We start from the raw sequence: 18,318 nt of genomic DNA, 5'->3' as shown, positions 1-18,318 counted from the left end.
TCTGGAGTCCGTTTAGGCTCACGCCTACTGCTTCAGTGACTCCATCCAGCCACCTCATTCTCTGTCATCCCCTTCTTCTCTTGCCCTCAACCTCAAAAGCATTAGGCTTTTCTCCAGTGAGTCCTTCCTTCTCATTAGGTGGCCAAAGTATTCGAGTTTCAACTTCAGGATCTGGCCTTCTAAAGAGGAGTCAGGGTTGATCTCCTCTAGGACTGACCGGTTTGATCGCCTTGCAGTCCAAGGGACTCGCAGGAGTCTTCTCCAGCACCATAGTTCAAAGGCTTCAATTCTTTGGCGCTCAGCCTTTCTTATGGTCCAACTTTCACAGTCATACATTGCAACTGGGAAGACCATAGCCTTGACTATACGCACTTTTGTTGGCAGGGTGATGTCTCTGCTTTTTAGTGTGCTGTCTAGATTTGCCATGGCTTTCCTCCCCAGGAGCAAGCATCTTTTAATTTCTTTGCTGGAGTTCCTGTCTGCGGTGATCCTGGAGCCCAGGAAAATAAAATCTGTCACTACCTCCATTTCTTCCCCATCTATTTGCCAGGAATTGAGAGGGTCAGATGCCATGATCTTGGTTTTCTTAATGTAGCACTAGTGACATTAATTTCTTAATGTAGCACTAGTGACATTCAGATACAGTATATTAAGCCAACAAAACTTACTATTGAGTGCTCTGAGTATGGTCCTTGATTCAGCAATAACTTGTAATTAAACTGTTGTGACTGCTTGTATGTGAGCACCTGGCCAAACATTGCATTTGGACAATGTTTCTTAATCACAGGGAGCTCAGTAAGTTATTAATATATCATGCCAAATATAAACTATAATTAAGATTAGTCATCCTTGCACATTAAAACTGAACTACTTTGTCTTACCTATCACTTTATAAATGGTAATAAATTGGAGAAGATATTTTTTGCAGTCCTGTAATTTTAGAAATAGTTGCTATATATGTTGGAATTGCCAATGAGTGAATCTATTTATTTATTGGTCCTAATTTGCTCAGCAATACCAATACAACTTCAGCATGACACTAATATTGACATGGGTTCTTATAAGTAGCAGTCCAGCTTTTTTTTTTAGGCCAACAGAAAGATGATGAACATTTGTATGGTTGGCACGTTTTTCAATCAGTACTAGTTATGATTCAGAAAATGGATAGATGCACACTTCTTGTCTACCTTATTCATGCACAAATTCATGAGCAATGTTAACTGAAATTAATTATACAAGACATTTCTATAGCCTCTCTAATGGCAGAAAACTATACCATTTTAAGAACACTCACTGTAATAATGCTTTTATTAATAACAGCACCTGCATTATAATAGTGAAGGCAACATATGGAATACGGTCTTTAGCCCGATTTAAACTGCTAATTAAACCACTGAATATGAAAGAATTCTGTATATTTCTTGGATAAAATCACATTGTAAGGGTAAGTGCAGTGGGCTAATGCCTCCTTAATTAACACCAGCTGCCTGCAATTAGTGCAGGTTCGCATCCCACCAGGCTCAAGGTTGACTCAGCCTTCCATCCTTCCGAGGTAGGTAAAATGAGGACCCAGATTGTTGGGGGCAATTAAGCTGACTTTGTAATAATGCCGCTTGGGGTGTGTGTGAAAGCAGGCATATACATAGAATGAAGGCTACTGCTAAGTTTGTAAAGCCGCCCTGAGTCTTCGGAGAAGGGCGGGATATAAATGGAATTAAAAAAAAAGTGTGAATGACCTTGGGAAACAGGTGGAATCAGATAAGAGGCAGCTTTGCCCACAGAACAAATGGGAACATGGCAAACATTCTAGAAATTCTAGAAATTTCTTGGATTGTAAAGTTGAAGGGGATGGGAAGATGTATTTTCAGACTTGCAAGATTCTGTTAATGCAGGGATGGGCAATTAATTTTCCCAAGTGGCCACATCAGAAACTGGGACTGTTGTGAAGGGCCAATTCAACAGGGCTATGAAGGTATGTAGGCATGCAGGCATGCACATACTTAAATTGGGGGGGGGGGGAAATATTAGTCGCCTTCAAAATAAAAGCAATGTAGTTGTATTGCAGGCATGGCATACACTTATTTGCGTTTGATTTTTAATTTCCAACAAGGACAGCCAAAATGACAGATGTGGCCCTGGAGCCATAAAAAGCCCAGGTCTGTTTTAATGTAACCTTACAAGAAAGTTAGAGCAGTGCTTCTTGTCTGGATTACCTACCACTTTTGAATGGGTGCTGGCTGGGAAGAATCCACAGTTGGAAACGAGGCAAGATCTTAATGAAGTTAACTAGGCTTCTTTTCAGCTTATAGAAGCTGAGAAAGGGGATCTGTGACATGAATCACTTGCAAACAGTCCCCCTCCCACCCACGTTCTTTTTTTGAGAGAGAAAGCGAGAGAGGAATGCTGCCTATTTTGAAGGAGGTGGTAGTGTACCATCATCCAAAGATGCTCACTTGATCTGACCATTTTTTATAATTATTGCTCAATTCCCCACTGTTCCTTTTTAAGGGAAGGTTATTGAGAAGGTAATGCAATTCAGATACAGAGGATCCTATAAGGAACAGTTTATCTGAATCCTCTTCACTTAAGGTTCAATGCTAATCATTTTACATCGTTCAGAAATGGCACTGGATGCTCCAGTTGATGACTGTCACTAAGATCTTGATGGAGGGAAATCATCACTCTGGGCACTATTGGCTTTTAATACTGTCAACCATGGTATCCTATTTAAACCATCTGCAAGGAGTTGGGGGCAGCATACTTTGATAGTTTTTCTTCTGAATGGGCAGTTATAGCATGCAATCAGGAGGGACCAGAGCTGTAACTCTTGGCTGTTCCAGTATGAAGTGTCCAAGGCACATGTGCTGTCTTTTTTGTTATTTAATTTATTGATGAAACCATTAAATGAGATTCATTTATCACTTTAGGTTGACATGTCATCGATATATTGTTGACACATTTAGAATAAATGTTTAGAATAAAGAAGAAGCAAATCTATAACATGCAATAAATCTAAGTTTCTGGTTTTAAAGAAGGATGTTAAGTGTAATGTGTTAATAACAATATATTATGTGAAGAATCTAGTACTCAGTTCCCATTGATGGAACTCTTTGTTCCATTAAGGAAGTCCACACCATCAGTGGAATCACAGATTCCCTGTCTTTTGCTTTCTGTAGTATCATCTCAGATTCTATTTCTGGAGGACTTGAAGACCTCTGGAGCAATTTCTTTTCAAGACAGGAAGTATGAGCACAAAATCCTGTTACTGATGTGAACATCTGCTTTTACAACATTGGATCTTGCTCCCAGAAATTATTTTGTTTATTTGACTTTCTGCATAATCCAGTTTGTGCAAACTAGTATGTATGATCTCTGAACTCCATTGTACTGACTTTCAAATAAGATTGCAACTGATATGTGAGAGACCCCAGCCTATAAAGAATGTAATTTCAAACTGTTTTTGTAATCTAATAAAATAAAATAAAAACACTTGCTTTTCAAAGTAAGTGTCATCTCCTTTTAACTCTCTAATTTATGGTTTCTTTTTCATTCTGAGGTTGAAATACATCTACATCTATTAGAATATGAATAACTAGAAAACAACTATTGAAAGAACCATAAGGTTTGAGGATTATTTGATACAGATAACTAGGAATACTTTATGCCATTTACATGCTGTTCATTTCAAAGTGTGTGATTAGTGGCACAGTAAAATAACATGACAATAAACTATGTTTAAGAGGTTGCATTAGAAGCATCACAGATAAATAGGACAAGCTTTGCTGACAGCATAATTATGCATAAATAGACACTTGACAAAGATTGCTGGGCTTTCTTCAATGGAATAATAAAAGACCAAAATCTAAGGTGGAATTCTATTTAATAACATAAATAAAAAACAAAGGAGTCAGTTTTGAGTTGTATGATATATTTTCATTTTATGTATATTTTTATGTATATTTGCATTTTTTTTAAATTTTATGTATATTTTTTCCAAAAAAGAAATTATATTGGAAATAAATGCTAACATTACAAGTTTTGTATACATGTAGCAATTAAAGTATAGGGAGTTTTGAACCTGTATTTTAACTGCCTCTATTTTAACTGCTACATGTATATTCTATTTAGTACAAAACCTGTACAGGATTTAGGTGGTTTTTTTTAGCTTGGGCTAAGCATATATCCAGGGGAAAAATCTTCATTATAGCTATTAAAGCTTTTTGTTTTTCCCTTCATTATCATATTTAGTTATTAAATTTATATGCCATCTGATTTTGATCTACTCTGGCAGTTTGCAACTAAAAATATTTTTTTTTAAATAATCACACTATTCAAATGGAAATTTGTATACTGTAGTGGAACTTTACATGCTAATGCTTAATAATGTAAGGAACCACTTAAATCTTTGATATTTCAAGGATTATCAAGTCAGAGCCAAATCAGTGCAAGTGAAATTAAGAATGTTACTTGGTTAGCTCATGACATTTGTAAAGTCACCAGTGACAAATGATAAATGATACCACATACACAATGATCAAAATATAATGAACAGAATTTTATATAGTCTTTCATCTCCTAATCAAAGCAATATTTGTAGGGTGTGAAAATATTTGCTGTTTATTTATAAAAGTAGAAAGATCTATGTATGCAAATATTATGTAAACATTAGTACTATCTTAGGTAAGAATAACTGAAAGATAAAATAATGCTTCCTTTCTGTTTTAATTAGATTTTATTTATGTGTTAAAGAGAAAGATTGCAATTAACTAAGCTGAAAATAACTTGAACTGCAAAATAAAAGATGACAGGAAAAGCAAATGCTTCATGAATATCAAAACAGAACAGAGCAATATTGTAGCCAATAAACTTGTTCTCCTATTTGGTTTTAGCCACACTTTCATTAGATATTTGCACTTTCAAAACTGGGTATAAATTAACTCTTTTATTTTGAAGCAAAAGCAGCTTTAAGGGCTTGATTTGAAATATGCTTTTAATCCAGACCAGGTATGTGACAGATGCCTGCTCAAAAGAGCCAACTTCTGACTACTACTTGCCTTTCAAAATGCTGCTTGCAATAAGCTACTTCAAGAGTAATGGAATATTTGACTGAAAGTTGAGATAAGACTTTATCTGAATGAAAGCTATTCTGTATGTAAACTTTTTAGCTGGGGGTGGGGTCGGGAGATATAGGACAATCTTCAGGCAATTAACAAATATCCCCAAAAGTCTACACATAGTAGACTGAGTACAAAACAGAAAACATGTTTCCACCATTTTTAGTTGCTATATACAAAAATGAGGACAAAGCATCTGTGTGAAATCTTGAACGTCTCAGTTACACTGCATGATTTCCCTAGATGTTTTGGTTATGACTGTTCTTCCTGGTCATAGATAACAACTTGCCAGATAGACGTAAAAGGGATAAGATGGATACTTATCCATCTTAAGATAGATGGAATTACTATTATAAGTAGTGGAACTACTCATACATCTGCATTGTGCCGGTTCATGGCTTCATTTTATACTTTCATCCAAAGGTCACATCTGTGAAGACTCTCCTTTATCACATTCTCAGTTATCTACTCAGTGTGCCTCATACTAGAGCAGGGGTGTCAGACCACCGGTCCACAGGCCGGTTGCATTATACGGAGGCTGCACCCACCCCAACTCTGACAACACAAAAAAGTTATAGGCATCTGAGTCTCAGGTAGTGTTTTTCTTTGTTGGTCATTGCTTCCCTACTTACAAGAGCTGATGACAGTGGTTGGCTCAGTGGGGGCTGCACCTGTCACCACTTTCAGTTTACACTTGTGAGTGCCATTGTTGCTTGTTCTTCAGAGTAAAACAATTTCAAACATACTTTAAAAGTGTGGGCCCCCTTGTTTCTCTTGATTGCTTAGGATACGATAAGACTTTTATCTTCTTTCTATTAAGGAGACTTGCTGTACATATAATCAGCCACATTTCATCTGAGCCAATAACTGTTAAAACGCTCACAGATGATTTAGTGAAGCTATTTAAATATGCAGCTTCCAAACCAAGCTAATGTGCAGACATTGATTAGAAAGTAGATAATAGCATTAATGCAAGCAGAAAGAAAATTAAAATGACCTGGAGGCGGGAAGCATTACCCTATGGGGCTTCTACCTCAAAAATACACTCCTTTGATGCATCTGGAAATATAATGCTGTTGGGTTACAAGAAGCTCCAACAAGTTAGTTAGAAGAAGCAAGAGGCTAGCCATTATGATGAAAAATTTTTTTTCTGACCATTGTTTTGGTTGCAGCTCTTCCTCCTCTTTCTCAAGGTTATTCTTACAGCCCATTACATCCTCTGAATCTGATCTAGTTCTATGCTAAAGATTTCACACCATCTGTCTGAAACTGCTGAGAAAGTGTTATACTGTAGTGAACATTAATGAAATATTATATCTCAGCAAGATGTATAGGAGAAAATACAGCCTTGGTGGAGCAGTGGGCTAATGCCTCCTTAAGTAATACCAGCTGCCTGCAATTAGTGCAGGTTCGCATCCCACCAGGCTCAAGGTTGACTCAGCCTTCCATCCTTCCCAGGTAGGTAAAATGAGGACCCAGATTGTTGGGGGCAATTAAGCTGACTTTGTAATAATGCCGCTTGGGGGTGTGTGTGAAAGCCCAGCAGGCATATACATAGAATGAAGGCTACTGCTAAGCTTGTAAGCCGCCCTGAGTCTTCGGAGAAGGGCGGGATATAAATGGAATTTAAAAAAAAAAGGAAAATGAATGGCAGTAGAACTGAGAGTGAATACATCCTTGGATGTTGTTAGTTTCTTCCTGGTAATGATTTTCACATCTCCACTGAGGTTGTCATGGTTCTGATAGATGAAAGTCTTCAGAAGAACTTCAAGGCATTGTTTACCTTAAAGAATATTTTATTCGAGAAACAAAGTATCTACATAGTTGAAACCAGAAACTAATTTCCCCTCCCCTGGATACAAAGTAACAAAGCGCAATTCCTTCCTCCAATGAACAGTCATAAATCACATCCCCCAATTAGCTTGAAGTGCGGGCTTTCTCCCTAGCTCTCCAGCCCGCCAAAACACTATCAGCTCTGGGCCCAATGTCCTTGGGTTCCCACAGTAAGTTATTATTGTTATGACTACCTGGACTCTCATCCCTATTCCCTCTCCCACCAGCAACTAATTCTAAAAGCAATAGAGAAAATGGCTGCATTTCCATCTGTTGTCAAAGCAAGAACATCTGATGTTAGCACTGACAAAGGTATTACTAACCCAGTAAGCCTGGACAGGTGCCCATTAATATGGAACTGGAATCCTACTTTGTGGGAACAGGAAAGAAATTTTACTTAAGCCCCAACCAGTTAATCATTCAGGGAAAAGACATTGGGATGATTGGCAGACCTGAGGGAAAATGTTGATGTTCTCTTATGTATCCCTGATAAAATAGCGCTCACTTGGTCCTTCTAAATATCTCTAATGTTAATTTATGTAATATACAGTATTGAGAGAAATAGTTGAACTCCAGGATAAATATAAAAAACAACTGTTTAATAAACTAAGCTTTCATTGGCTAACTGCCGATGTCGTCAGAGTGAAATGCTGGAGGTTCGAAAGCCTGCTTATAAGACCAGCTGTTTTAGTGCTCTGCTCATCCAGCGCTTTACTGGTCTACCCGCCCCGGTTGGTCGTATTGCTTCTAATTGTCTCACATCTGTCTGTATGTTCTTGGATTCAGGAATCACTGTCTCTCGTTGTCGCTCTCCTTGCCCACTTTGGCTGTGTCTGGATAGACGTTGCTATAGGATGGTCCCCCAATGCCTCCTGTCCTATGGCCATCCCCCCACGCCCCTTGTTGTATGTGTGGTTGAATGTATGTCCTTGGTTCTGGTGCAGACCGTGCTGGGGATTTCTCCCCTTCACCGGTCGTAGTTCTTTGCTGTCGCGTGAGCCAGCGGTTCTGATCTTATTTATTTATTTATTTATTTTAATTCCATTTATATCCCGCCCTTCTCCGAAGACTCAGGGCGGCTTTACAAGCTTAGCAGTAGCCTTCATTCTATGTATATGCCTGCTTATTAGGGCTTTCACACACACCCCAAGCGGCATTATTACAAAGTCAGCTTAATTGCCCCCAACAATCTGGGTCCTCATTTTACCTACCTCGGAAGGATGGAAGGCTGAGTCAACCTTGATCTTGCGTGGGTGGCGCTCGTTGCACTCATTGTAAGTTGTTGCGTTGTTGTTCCCACTTCCTTAGTGCCTGATAGGCAGGCAGTAAGTCTATGTGGTGATTAATTGAGTGCTCATCCAACAGCCAAGCCTCCTTCAGCAACTGGCCGCCCTTAGTGGTGTCCTGGGTAATGGCTTCCGCCCCGGCAAGATTGAACACGTGATTATACAGTATATAATTCCCTTGATCCTGGGACCTATAACAGAAATCAAAATAATGGACAACATATATACTTCTTAGTCATCTTTTAGCTGCCAGTCCACCAAACTGCAGCAGTGTGTGTTGGGAACCAGTTTGTCTCCAGAAAAATGTTCTCAGAGCTGTAGTTAAGTTCCTCTTTTCTCTAAATAGATCATTTTGAAAGCTTTATGAATTTGTGTCACCGTAAGTTTTTCCTCATTCCCTCCCATGCCTTTTATTCTGTGGAAACACAAAAATGCAGTTATTAAAATCCAAACTGATGCTGTGTCATTACCAAAATAAAAAAATGGAGGGGAAAAAAAGAAAACAGCAGCAAACAATAATTAAAATTTCTAGTTCAAGACCCTGACCATTAACCCCATTTGGAAATAGACACCTCCAGAATGAATGAACTTTTTATGGAATTGCAGTTTAATTTTTGGCAGTGAGGGCTGTAAGGAGACCGTGTCCCTCAAAAGCTTGCTTCAAGCTCATAAATTCCTCTTTGTCAAAGCATAAGTGAAAAGCATGACCGAGCGAGGAGACAGCATTGTTGTTTAAACCAACATTGCTGACAGCTAGACTGTTTACTTTCTGCCGAGGTTTTTCTTTTCTCTTTATACAAATCTGTGTCATTGGGTCACATTTTCAGCCAAGACAAATGGCTTTAAGAACATGAGAAGTATCAGAATGGAATCAAAATCTGTGTATGCAATGGAAGGAATGTTAGATACCAAGCTTCTCTGACTATTAAGAGAACTGGTTAAGGAAAAATGGGAAGAAGAGACTTGCAAAATGCTTCCTTTCCTGTTTGGCTTTATCTTGTCCAGGAAAACATCTTGCCAGTGACAATATCCTTGGGAGGCTTAATTGAGAGAAGGGGCTTGTAGCTCCAGTTGTTTATAAGACTGTGTTAATTAAACCTGCTGAGGCTAGTGTCATTAAAATCATTAAAAGCCATTGTAGCATCAGAGTGAAAGAGGAACTGGTTTGCATGTCTCCTACGCATCTTCAGAGGCTTACAGTTTTTAAAGGTAAAAGTTGCTGCTGCTTCTGGAGAAAACAGGGCCAGTGTTAGAGAACATTCTTCCCATTCTTTCTGAGATTTTCTAAACCCTAGGGAAAACAGAAATCTGGAGAAAACACATAAGCTTTGTTGACTCAACTGCAAGTGCAAATCTTGCCAAGATGTATGCTGTTGAGAAGTAATTGCTTTGCTCTTCTGTGGTTCAAACAACAGCAATGGATTGGTTAAGTAAGAATGACTGTGCTAAGCACCATGGGAGGTATCATGCTATTCAGTTTGAAAACTGGTATGAGGAATGACATTTTGGAAGGCCCATCAGGTAAAATGAAACTGAATTAATTCTTAACTGATGTGTAACAACCCCCCCCATTTTAATATAAAAGAATAATGTTGATTTCTTTAAGGCTGTACTCAGCGTGTGGTCCTCAATGGAACTGCATCTACATGGAGGGAAGTGTGTAGAGGGGTGCCCCAGGGCTCTGTTTTGGGCCCAGTGCTCTTCAACATCTTCATCAAAGATTTGGACAAGGGGATAGATGGGGAACTCATCAAATTTGCAGACGACACCAAGCTGGCAGGAATAGCCAATACTCCAGAAGATAGGCTTAAGATACAGGAGGATCTGGACAGACTTGAACACTGGGCACTATCTAACAAAATGAAATTCAATGGTGAAAAAGTAAGGTTTTACATTTAGGCAGGAAAAATCAAATGCACAGGTATAGTATAGGTGGTACCTTGCTCAATAGCAGTGACTGTGAGAGGGATCTTGGAGTCCTAGTGGACAATCACTTAAATATGAGCCAGCAGTGTGCTGCAGCTGCCAAAAAAGCCAACACAGTGCTAGGCTGCATTAACAGAGGGATAGAATCAAGATCATGTGAAGTATTAGTACCACTTAGAATGCCTTGGTAAGGCCACACTTGGAATACTGCATCCAGTTTTGGTCACCACGATGTAAAAAAGATGTCGAGACTCTAGAAAGAGTACAGAGAAGACCAAAAAAGATGGTTAGGGGACTGGAGGCTAAAACATATAAGGAACGGTTGCTGGAATTGGGTACATCTAGTTTACTAAAGAGAAGGGTGAGGGGTGACATGATAGCAGTGTTCCAATATCTCAGTGGCTGTCACAAAGAAGAGGGAGTCAAGCTATTCTCCAAAGCACCTGAAGGCAGGATAAGAAACAACGGATGGAAACTAGTCAAGGAGAGAAGCAACCTAGAATTAAGGAGAAACTTCCTGACAGTTAGAACAATTACCCAGTGGAACAACCTGCCTCCAGAAGTGGTGAATGCTCCAACACTGGAAGTTTTTAAGAAGACACTGGCCAGCCATTTGTCTGAAATGGTATAGGGTTTCCTGTCTGAGCAGGGGGTTGGACTAGATGACTTCCAAGGTCCCTTCCAACTTTATTATTATTATTATTAGCAGTGCTTTTTTTCTAAAAAAAGGTGCCGGAACTCTCATCTTGGCGGGCACAGGAGGTGGGGGGTGGGGGGCACTGCTGCAGTCACAGGTGCGAAGGGTGTTGGCGGCGGGCTCCCCTCCCGGGGCTGGAGCTGGCGTGGCTGGTGCTGTGGGAGCAGCAGAGCCCACTCTATATGGCAGGGCTGCGCGGTGCGGGCCAGGCGATGTTTTAATCTTATGTTTTTAAAAATATATTTTTTTCTCTTGTAAGTTTCCCCAAACCTCGCCATGTGGATTGCATACAAATATTATATTATTGGTAAATAAAGGTAGAACATATGTTAAATATACATCAAATGATAATATGCTTCCCTACAAAGTCAATTCTTGCTCAATGACAGACCAAGGAGTTAACTCGGAAAGGCAAGAGGAAAATCTAGAAGAGATCTGTGCAACTTGTAGAAGGGAAAAGCCCACACTGATAAATTAAAAATCTTTGTGGTCTGCAAAGGAATGCTGGTGGGCTAATCAATGATTTGGTGACTAGAGGAGCATCTACAGTGTTGGAGTTCGTGGTCATGGTAAGCCATGGAGGCACTAGGCAACATGACTTTCAGGGCAGTGGTGGTGATTTTATTACTTTAAAAAAAAAGTCTGTGCTTTGTCCAAGGGTGCTTGGTAGGCTACATGTACAGGCCTGGTCTAGAATTTATTTTGGAGCATTCAACTATCTAGAGCAGGCATGTCAAACTCATTTTGTTTGAGGCAACTTTTTATAAAAGAATTGCCATTAATTTGTTTTAATAAAATAATTTAAATCAATTTTTCACTTGATTTCAAATTAAATGAATTATATTGGTTGACAATGAGATTTTTTTTAGTACAATTGCCAAATGCAACAAACTGGTTTTAGGTATATGTTACTGGAAGGAAAAAGCAATCCCTGCTGCATTACTGATCCCAGAGAAACATTTGCATGTATGCAGGTATCCTTAGAGTGCCATAGTTATGGATGAGAAATATTGGTTGCAAAGTTGGCATTTCTGGATGTAATACACATATTTTGGACTTATTTTTGTTTCTTTGCATGTTTGATATTTTTAAAAAGGCATATGCTACTGACTACGCTTATGCACATATGTAACATGATCACTGCTTGTCCAAAATTTTACTATACAGATAATATCACCAGAAATTATTTTAGCCTTTTCAATAAATGTTTTTATTGACGTTAAGCTCACCAGGGAAAACATCATATATTGTTATGTATATACTAGGTTAATTATTTAAAGACTGAAGTGCAACATAACTAGATTCTAAATAATCTATTTTTCAAAACACACAACAGTCCAAACAGTAAAAGTAAAGTCCAAATTAAGAATATTTCCTTCTTAAGAATTATTTAGATTCAAAATAGTTTTCAAGAGTGTACAAAAGATACTATTTTTTCTAGAATCAGCTAAATTAGACATATTACATTGAGACAAATGTTTCTCATTTCTTTCCTGTTACCTTTGATTTCATTGCAGAGGAGTTAACATAAGAAATAATTATTTTGTTATCTAATTTTACCTTCCAAAAGACAGAGATGAGCAATTGCAAAACCGGATAATTGCCAAGCCCACGGGGACACTGCAGGAGGTCCTGGACGAACTGCTAACCTACGAAGCGACCGGCCAATGAGAACCCCCCCCAACAGCAACGGTGGATCAACGGTGGATCAATTCACCAGGGAAGCCTTGTGGACGGTGGAGGGGAGGACTACGAATATGAAACCGACATCGACGAAGTCACCCAAAGGTTCGGGAGAGCAGCTATCAGGACCGACTGTCGTGACAACCCCGACCGGTACAGGAGACCGCCAACGACTCCAACAACCCAAATGCAGAAGGACGGAGTCAACAGGTGCAAAGACACGGAAATAAAGTGCAGCAGCTGTGGGGGAAATCATCCCAGAGCCGGGTGCCGGTTCCGGAATGCCAAATGCAGAAATTGTGGCAAGACCGGCCACATCCAGGTGATCTGCAGGAGCAAACCGCGGGACAACCTCAACGACATCGATGCCTGGGGGCCAGGTACTGGTCCATGGACCGGGGGTTGGGGACCTGTGCTATAGAACTCCTGAATTGGTATCCAGAAGTGAAAGGAACCTGTGTGAGGCGAAATGAGTTCAAAAAATTCCTACCAAGAAAGAGTTGTAAGAGTCCAGCTGTATGATAGGGTTGCATTCCACCAATACTTGTTTGTGACTTGAGCATCCTCCTGGATTCATCGGTGGAAGCCATGGTGCCTTTGCTCAGCTCCAGCTGGGGTATCACTTATGGCCTGCTTTATTTTATTTTATTTTTTATTTTAATTCCATTTATATCCCGCCCTTCTCCGAAGACTCAGGGCGGCTTACAAGCTTAGCAGTAGCCTTCATTCTATGTATATGCCTGCTTATTAGGGCTTTCACACACACACACACCCCCAAGCGGCATTATTACAAAGTCAGCTTAATTGCCCCCAACAATCTGGGTCCTCATTTTACCTACCTCGGAAGGATGGAAGGCTGAGTCAACCTTGAGCCTGGTGGGATGCGAACCTGAACTAATTGCAGGCAGCTGGTGTTACTTAAGGAGGCATTAGCCCACTGCGCCACCAAGGCTCTTTGGACCAAGATGTTCAAGAGACATGCCCTGATCCTCACAGAACTAGACTATTTCATCCTATTCTACACAGGACTATCTTTGAATACAAAATGGAAACTACAATTGATCCAAAATTTGGTGGCTAGATTGATAGCTAGGGAAATTTGCCATTGTAGAATAATATTTATTCTTAGATCTACAGGTTACCAATACTCTACCTACAGTTCAAAATGCTGGTTGGCTATTTCTAAACCCTGGCACCAGGATATACTCAGAATTGCTTTAACCAAAGGCATTCTGCCCATCAAAAATGCCCTATGGAGAATCCTGCTTCCTCCCGCACCCACCAGATTGGTGGAGTTCAGACAAAATGTCAAGCCCTCTTAATAGCAGTCACTGCCCCACCTCATCTATCTTAGAAAATATAGCTGGTCCCAACTTTCCTTTTATTCAGAAAAAACGTTATGATTATTTTTTAATGTGTGCCAGTGTGTTCACAGAAATAAAGTGTCAATAAAAGTTATCTTATTTATTGACTGGATTTCAAGATACCAGAGTCCAAGAAAGGGCAGCTTATAACATGTGGGTCATTCTTATATTAAAATTCATTTTATGTAACTTTTCCCCTTTTTGAATTTTGTGAATCTCCTAGCGATTGAGATGACACCCTGGAACCAATGAAACTAAAAAATATTATTAAGTGAGCTAACAAAGATTGCTGCTTCGTCCCCATTTGGTTGAAAGTATCTCACGTGGCTGCGTTTCCAGTCATCCCGAGGGCAATGCATATGGCAGCGTTTCCCAACCTTAGGAACTTGAAGATGCGTGGACTTCAAGTCCCAGAATTCCCCAGCCAGCATAGCTGGCTGGGGAATTCTGGGAGTTGAAGTCCACACATCTTCAAGTTCCTAAAGGTTGGGAAACGCTGGCATATGGGACATGTCGGTTGACATAAGGCAGGGCTCTTCAAACTTGGCCCTTTTATGACTTGTGGACTTCAACTCCCAGAATTCCTCAGCCAGCTTTGCTGGCTGAGGAATTCTGGGAGTTGAAGTCCACAAGTCATAAAAGGGCCAAGTTTGAAGGCCCCTGACATAAGGCAAGCGACATTAAAAGCTCCCGACCCAAGAAAACTCAAGTCTCCGCGTTGTATCCCGGATTTGCCTCCCGCCTAAATTTTGCAATAAACGATTTGGCAGGAAAGAGGAAGCGCCGAGCACTTTTAAGCCGCCAATTCGCTTAAGGGCAGCTTGTTTCCTCCCCGGCCCCGCCCCCCTTTTTTTTTTTTTGCATTTCTCGTTCCTCACAACAGAAAACAATAAGCCGAAGACAGCGCGCGGCGCCCCGCGGGCCCGAAGGCGCGGTTCTTCAAACTTCAAGTCTGCCGATTTGCTGGGCGTGGCTTAGAAAAAAAGCAGGAGGGAGGCAAGCAATTGGCCACGTTCGTGATTGATGGGCCACGGGGAAAAAAAAACACAAACAAACCCCAGAGGGCATAGGTGGGGGAGGGGGGGGTGTCGAGAGCTGTCCCAAGCCCTTGATTGGCTTCGAGACGCGAAGGGGGCGTGGTTGCGGGCGGAGGCAGTTTAGGGCCGGGGTGGGGCTGACGGCCTCGGCCAGGGAATTTCAATTTTGAGTCAGACTGAGAGAGACGGTGCGCGGGGACCGAGCAGGCGGAAAGTCGGGTAGGGAAGCGACCAGCGCGGGCAGTTAGAGCCAGTCTGCCTTGTCCGCTCTTGCTTTGGCGGGCCTGAGCTCGGGGCTTGGCGTCAGACAAGCCTTCTCTTCCCTTCAGGGGGCTCGGAGTGGGGAAGGCGTGAGGCGGGCAGCGGGGCAAGGAGAGAGCGGGAGAGGCGGAGCGCGGAAAGGCGCTCGGCTTTCCCCTTTCCTTCTTCCAGCGCCTGAGGTGAACGGAGGTCTGTTGGTTCTGCTCCCCGGGCAGCGGTTAACTGCCTCTGAACGGAGGGGCGGCTCCCCTTCCTTTTCAGCCCCAGGCTCGTGTGGCGAGCCGAGCGCTGCTTCTGCTCCGCTCTCCGCCCTTCTTTCCCGCCCGTTCGCCTCCTCGTCCTCTGGGCCAGACCGGTGATGTAGTTCGGCGCCGCCGCCGCCTCCGCCTCCGCGAAAGTCATCCCGGGCTGAGAGGAAGATTGGGGACGGCAGCAACTCCGCCGGGAAGACGCTTGTCCGCTCGGCCTCGGGAAACCCCTTTCCCTCTTGGCGAGGTCCAGCGAGAGGGGAGAGACGGACGACCAGCCCCGCACCCTGGCCGAGCCGGGCTCTCGCTCTCGGCGAGTTGCACCGCGGTCGGTGGGATGAGACGCAGAGATGCGCGTCGGCCTGGAGAGGCTTTTTTTTTTTTTCGCGCCGAGGCTGAGGCAGCTTCACTGCCGCTTGCAAAAAAAAAAAAAAAAAAAGCTCCTGCGCCGTCGGAAACTTCCTTGAGTTAAGTTGTATCCTGGAGCCGGCGCTCGTCTTGTTGCAATCGCCCTCCTTTTTTTTTTTACACCTTGCCGCGTGTGTTCAAACAAACACCCCAAAATGCGCCCTGGGGCGAGTGAGAGAATGAGCGGCGGCGACACGTTTTTGGGAAGTTCGCCCGCAAAAATCTCAGGCTCTTATCTTTTATTAGGGAAGCCGCTGCAAGTGGGGAGATCTGTCATCTCTGTTTTTTTTTTTTTAACACATTGGAGACGGCTGCTGTGGTTAGTTTTGGGGAGAAAAACCGCCGGGCAAGATCACCGTAAAAATGTTTTGTTTTTTTTTTTTAAGAGGGAATGCAGGAGTATTCTATGAACGCAGCTAACATATGAAGCATCGGAGTTATTTAAAAAATGGTATTTCTAACCGTTTTTGAAAAATATTACAATATTTGTGGGGCTTATATCCTATCTTTTCTGCAGGAGGCCAAGATAGTGTACAGTAGGTAGTGCTCTCCTCCCAATTTTTTCTCAAAACAGAAACTCTTATGAGATAAATTGGACAGAAAATTTATCCACAAAGCTTTGGGTGGAAGTGTGCTTGAATTTGGGCCTCTCCAATTCAACATCTACCATCTTCACAATTATTTATTTATTTATTTATTTTATTTTAATCCCATTTATATCCCGCCCTTCTCCGAAGACTCAGGGCGGCTTACAATTTAAAGCACAAATCAATGTGCTTAGCAATAGCCTTCATTCTATGTATATGCCTGCTTATTAGGGCTTTCGGGGGGCCCAAGCGGGGGCCCCCAAGCATACATAATGCTCTTTAAAAATCTAAAACCCACAGTAACACTCTTACAATGATGTTTGTAAGTTTTTCTTTTTGTCCTGGTAATCTAAATACTGAGATGGTGGCATTATACCACAGGTTTTATTCAGGGTGAATCCAAACATTTTTCTACTGCAAAACAACTTGTCCCTCTCCCCAAAAGTAGTGGCGCTTGTAAAATCCTAAATTTAATTTCTGAAATTTAAAAATGAATATTAGGAGGACACATTTGGTATTAGATTATGCTAACGTAAGTCTGAATCAGTATCAGGACATGTACATAGAGAAATGATTACTCAGGATTGTATCCACAATCTGCATTGCTTCGATTAGAAAGTGATAATTTTGGTTTAGGGTAGGTGATATAGGGTAAGTGAGATGGAGAAGACTGAAGTCACTAAGATTTGGCCTCAACCTGATGAAAATGTTAGCTTCGTACTTTGAAGAGTGAAGACTAATGACTGTTGTGTCCCATTTTTTAATCTTACCTAGCTAATTGTTTTTCATTCATGCAGGATATTCCAGGCTAGGATATTGTATGGTATGAGAAAATGTAATGGATGGAATACGAAAGCTGTGATTTGTTTATTTTATAATGTTAATGGAGAAACATTGTTTCTGGATAGTTGATAAAAATGAAAGTTTTAGGCTAGGGTACTATGAAGGATTGTGGAAATATAGATTTTTTTTTTATTTCAACAGAGCTCTGTCTAGTTTGGCTTCAGTTCTGAATCTCAAAGGATAAACTGAACTCATATCTTTCTATTGTGACATACTCTAATAGGTACAAATGCAAAATACAAAGGGTTTTGTCTTTATTAGCTTGCCTTTATATTTGCCTTGTTTGATTTTTTTCAGACATTTTTTCTGTAATTTAAACTATCTTCTGTCCTGGAAAAGGCCCAATGTACATATCTACGGATATTTCATGTAAGAATGTACTGCACTTTAGTATAGATGTGGCTTGAACACTTACTTTGCCACACCCTTTTTTCCTGAATTTTTGTCTATCTTGTCTAATGAAACATTTTTTGAACTTTGAACATAGAATTGTTTTGTAAACTTTCAATTATTTTAATGAATATATTATCTCAGTATAGTTTATTTATTGGTTTGAAATTTAGTCCAACTTGTTGATCAGTAGTTTTTGGATTAAGCTTAGAACATACTGGAAATAAAACTTCAGTCTTAAGTACAATGATTTCAAAATTATTTTTTTGGGGAAAGGATTTGATTATTATACAATCACGGTAATAGTTTTTGAACATAAGCAGCTTGTGCAGCCATAATTATGAGCAATTTTGTCCCCTCTCCTGGGAATTGGTTGAAATTTAGTAAACATACAGTACAGAGACGTAGTGTAACTAGGTAATAGAACAGATAAAAATTGACAAGTGTATTTCAGTTAATGCAAGTTTTATAATATCTCCAAATTTCTGAAAAGTTAATGTTCAGATGTAACATGAGCTGATCTACTGTAAACAGCAAAAATACTGCTGATTTATAGAGATTTTTTAAAAAATCTGTCATAAAAGAATATATTTCTAGAAATTATTTCAAAATTTTATAGTACTGAGTGTCCTTCAAGATCT

The 18,318-nt window shown here is 40.7% G+C and overlaps 1 protein-coding gene across 5 annotated transcripts in view; it reads left to right on the top strand.

Annotated features, from left to right (window-relative positions):
* Window positions 1-15,127: 15,127 nt before the first annotated feature.
* Window positions 15,128-18,318, top strand: part of EPB41L2 (erythrocyte membrane protein band 4.1 like 2) — a 100,036-nt gene continuing 96,845 nt past the window's right edge. For all 5 annotated transcript variants that reach the window (XM_081312871.1, XM_081312872.1, XM_081312873.1 and 2 more), the window contains exon 1: window positions 15,128-15,159. The gene's annotated coding sequence lies outside the window, so the exon portion shown is untranslated. The remainder of the gene's footprint in view (window positions 15,160-18,318) is intronic.

The sequence above is a fragment of the Vipera berus genome (genome assembly GCF_964194415.1).
Source record: "Vipera berus genome assembly, chromosome: 1".
NCBI lineage: Eukaryota > Metazoa > Chordata > Lepidosauria > Squamata > Viperidae > Vipera > Vipera berus.
Note: the sequence above shows the minus strand (reverse complement) of the source record. Positions and strands in the feature narration are given on the sequence as shown.